At 41.0% G+C, this 5000-nt stretch overlaps 1 pseudogene; it reads left to right on the forward strand.

Annotated features, from left to right (window-relative positions):
- The first annotated feature begins 283 nt into the window (after positions 1–283).
- LOC135665052 (photosystem I P700 chlorophyll a apoprotein A1-like) lies at positions 284–3896 on the forward strand (annotated as a pseudogene).
- Positions 3897–5000: the final 1104 nt, after the last annotated feature.

Genomic DNA, 5000 nt, shown 5'->3' on the forward strand with positions numbered 1-5000 from the left:
ATCTCGTAGGGATAAATGATCCGAATACAGTATAGAATAAAACTAATAAAGCTAATAAAAGGTACCTTCGAATGACTAAATACAGATAAGATATAGGAATGGATCTTATTAATTCTAATGAATGGTCTTGTGATTTAATTTAGAGTAAAGTAATAAGATATTCCATGGAAGTAGATTCATATAGGTATTGGAAGTAGATTCATATAGGTATTTATACATTCAGATATAAGTACACTAGTTTGCACAAAAAAATAGTTTTTTCGTCATGCTGGGAAAGGACTTTCCAAGAGAAAAGGGGTCCGTTGGGCACCTAATCGTTATGTCATAATAGATCCGAACACTTGCCTCGGATTGACTTCAATATCATAATTGCTCTAGTGAATAACTAAATAAAATAGATGGATGGGAGATAGGAAAGAAAGGTACTAATCATAACATAAATAAAATAGCTATCTTTCAGAGGTTCACTAAAAACTGTTGGCGGGTCTCTTTGTATGTGTTGTCCGGAAAGAGGAGGACTTAATGATTATTCGTTCGCCGGAACCAGAAGTGAAAATTGTTGTAGATAGGGATCCCATAAAAACGTCTTTCGAGGAATGGGCCAGACCCGGCCATTTCTCAAGAACAATAGCTAAGGGCCCTGATACTACCACTTGGATCTGGAACCTACATGCTGATGCTCACGATTTCGATAGTCATACCAGTGATTTGGAGGAGATCTCTCGAAAAGTATTTAGTGCTCATTTTGGTCAACTCTCCATTATCTTTCTTTGGCTGAGTGGCATGTACTTCCATGGCGCTCGTTTTTCCAATTATGAAGCATGGCTAAGTGATCCTACTCACATTGCACCCAGTGCCCAGGTAGTTTGGCCAATAGTAGGTCAAGAAATATTGAATGGTGATGTGGGTGGAGGTTTCCGAGGAATACAAATAACCTCCGGGTTTTTTCAGATTTGGCGAGCATCTGGAATAACTAGTGAATTACAACTCTATTGTACCGCCATTGGCGCATTGGTCTTTGCATCGTTAATGCTTTTTGCTGGTTGGTTCCATTATCACAAAGCCGCCCCCAAATTGGCTTGGTTCCAAGATGTAGAATCTATGTTAAATCACCACTTAGCGGGGTTACTAGGACTTGGGTCTCTTTCTTGGCGGGACACCAAATCCATGTATCTTTACCGATTAACCAATTTCTCGACGCTGGAGTTGATCCTAAAGAGATACCGCTTCCTCATGAATTTATCTTGAATCGGGACCTTTTGGCTCAACTTTATCCCAGTTTTGCCGAGGGAGCAACCCCCTTTTTCACCTTGAATTGGTCAAAATACGCGGAATTTCTTACTTTTCGCGGAGGATTGGACCCAATAACAGGTGGTCTATGGCTGACCGATATTGCACACCATCATTTAGCTATTGCAATTCTTTTCCTGATCGCTGGTCATATGTATAGAACCAACTGGGGCATTGGTCATAGCATTAAAGACATTTTAGAGGCTCATAAAGGTCCATTTACAGGCCAGGGCCATAAAGGACTCTATGAAATCCTAACAACGTCGTGGCATGCTCAATTATCTCTTAACCTGGCTATGTTAGGCTCTTTAACCATTATTGTAGCTCACCATATGTATTCCATGCCTCCCTATCCATACCTAGCTATTGACTATGGTACACAACTTTCGTTGTTCACACATCACATGTGGATCGGTGGGTTTCTCATAGTTGGTGCTGCTGCACATGCAGCAATTTTTATGGTAAGAGATTACGATCCAACTACTCGATACAACGATCTATTAGATCGTGTCCTTAGACACCGCGATGCAATCATATCACATCTTAACTGGGCATGTATATTTCTGGGTTTTCACAGTTTTGGCTTGTATATTCATAATGATACCATGAGCGCTTTAGGGCGTCCACAAGATATGTTTTCAGATACCGCTATACAATTACAACCCATCTTTGCTCAATGGGTACAAAACACCCATGCTTTAGCACCCGGCATAACAGCTCCTGGTGCAACAGCAAGTACCAGCTTAACTTGGGGAGGTGGTGAGTTGGTAGCAGTAGGCGGCAAAGTAGCTTTGTTACCTATTCCATTAGGAACCGCAGACTTCTTAGTCCATCATATTCATGCATTTACGATCCACGTGACTGTATTGATACTACTGAAAGGTGTTCTATTTGCTCGCAGTTCCCGTTTGATACCTGATAAAGCAAATCTTGGTTTTCGTTTTCCTTGTGATGGACCTGGAAGAGGGGGGACATGTCAAGTATCTGCCTGGGATCATGTCTTCTTAGGTCTATTCTGGATGTACAATGCGATTTCCGTAGTTATTTTCCATTTCAGTTGGAAAATGCAGTCGGATGTTTGGGGTACTATAAGTGATCAAGGGGTAGTAACTCATATTACAGGAGGAAACTTTGCGCAGAGTTCCATTACTATTAATGGGTGGCTTCGAGATTTCTTATGGGCACAGGCATCTCAGGTAATTCAGTCTTATGGTTCTTCATTATCTGCATATGGTCTCTTTTTCTTAGGTGCTCATTTTGTCTGGGCTTTCAGTTTAATGTTTCTATTCAGTGGCCGTGGTTATTGGCAAGAACTCATTGAATCCATCGTTTGGGCTCATAACAAATTAAAAGTTGCTCCTGCTACTCAGCCTAGAGCCTTGAGCATTGTACAAGGACGTGCTGTAGGAGTAACCCATTACCTTCTGGGTGGAATTGCCACAACATGGGCATTCTTCTTAGCAAGAATTATTGCAGTAGGATAATGGCTAGGAGGATTTGAAAGGCATTATGGCATTAAGATTTCCGAGGTTTAGCCAAGGCTTAGCTCAGGACCCCACTACTCGTCGTATTTGGTTTGGTATTGCTACCGCACATGACTTCGAGAGTCATGATGATATTACTGAGGAACGTCTTTATCAGAACATTTTTGCTTCTCACTTTGGGCAATTAGCAATAATCTTTCTGTGGACGTCCGGAAATCTCTTTCATGTAGCTTGGCAAGGAAATTTTGAGTCATGGATACAAGACCCTTTACATGTAAGACCTATTGCTCATGCAATTTGGGATCCTCATTTTGGTCAACCAGCTGTAGAAGCCTTTACTCGAGGAGGTGCTACCGGTCCAGTGAATATCGCTTATTCCGGCGTTTATCAGTGGTGGTATACAATCGGATTACGCACTAATGAAGATCTTTATACTGGAGCTCTTTTTCTATTATTTCTTTCTGCTATATCCTTAATAGCGGGTTGGTTACACTTACAACCAAAATGGAAACCAAGCGTTTCGTGGTTCAAAAATGCCGAATCTCGTCTAAATCATCATTTGTCAGGACTTTTCGGAGTGAGTTCTTTGGCTTGGACAGGACATTTAGTTCATGTCGCTATTCCAGGATCCAGGGGACAGTACGTCAGATGGAATAATTTTTTAGATGTATTACCCTATCCTCAAGGGTTGGGACCACTTTTTACGGGTCAGTGGAATCTTTATGCCCAAAACCCTGATTCGAGTAGCCATTTATTTGGTACTTCCCAAGGAACAGGAACTGCCATTCTAACCCTTCTCGGTGGATTTCATCCACAAACGCAAAGTTTATGGCTGACCGATATTGCTCATCATCATTTAGCTATTGCATTTATTTTCCTGATCGCTGGTCATATGTATAGAACTAACTTCGGGATTGGGCACAGTATCAAAGATCTTTTAGAAACACATATTCCTCCAGGGGGTCGATTAGGGCGTGGGCATAAGGGTCTTTATGACACAATCAATAATTCGCTTCATTTTCAATTAGGTCTTGCTCTAGCCTCTTTAGGGGTTATTACTTCCTTAGTAGCTCAACACATGTACTCTTTACCTGCTTATGCATTCATAGCACAAGACTTTACTACTCAAGCTGCGTTATATACTCATCACCAATACATCGCAGGGTTTATCATGACAGGAGCCTTTGCTCATGGAGCTATATTCTTCATTAGAGATTACAATCCAGAACAGAATGAGGATAATGTATTGGCAAGAATGTTAGACCACAAAGAAGCTATCATATCTGCATTTAAGTTGGGCCAGCCTGTTTCTTGGGTTCCATACCTTGGGCCTTTATGTTCATAACGATGTTATGCTCGCTTTTGGTACTCCGGAAAAACAAATCTTGATTGAACCTATATTTGCCCAATGGATACAATCCGCTCATGGTAAGACTTCATATGGGTTCGATGTACTCTTATCTTCAACGAATGGCCCAGCATTCAATGCAGGTCGAAGCATATGGTTACCGGGCTGGTTGAATGCTGTTAATGAGAATAGTAATTCACTCTTCTTAACAATAGGTCCTGGGGACTTCTTGGTTCATCATGCTATTGCTCTAGGTTTGCATACAACTACACTGATTTTAGTAAAAGGTGCTTTAGATGCACGTGGTTCCAAGTTAATGCCAGATAAAAGGATTTCGGTTATAGTTTTCCTTGCGACGGCCCAGGACGCGGCGGTACTTGTGATATTTCTGCTTGGGACGCATTTTATTTGGCAGTTTTCTGGATGTTAAATACCATTGGGTGGGTTACTTTTTATTGGCATTGGAAACACATCACTTTATGGCAGGGTAACGTTTCACAATTTAATGAATCTTCCACTTATTTAATGGATGGTTAAGAGATTATCTATGGTTAAACTCTTCACAACTTATCAATGGATATAATCCTTTTGGTATGAATAGTTTATCCGTATGGGCGTGGATGTTCTTATTTGGACATCTTGTTTGGGCTACTGGATTTATGTTTTTAATTTCTTGGCGCGGATATTGGCAGGAATTGATTGAAACTTTAGCATGGGCTCATGAACGCACACCTTTGGCTAATTTGATTCGATGGAGAGATAAGCCAGTGCTCTTTCCATTGTGCAAGCAAGATTGGTTGGATTAGCCCACTTTTCCGTAGGCTATATATTCACTTATGCAGCTTTCTTGATTGCCTCTACATCAGGAAAATTTGGTT

The sequence above is a fragment of the Musa acuminata genome, unplaced genomic scaffold (genome assembly GCF_036884655.1).
Source record: "Musa acuminata AAA Group cultivar baxijiao unplaced genomic scaffold, Cavendish_Baxijiao_AAA HiC_scaffold_934, whole genome shotgun sequence".
In the NCBI taxonomy this organism is placed as follows: domain Eukaryota; kingdom Viridiplantae; phylum Streptophyta; class Magnoliopsida; order Zingiberales; family Musaceae; genus Musa; species Musa acuminata.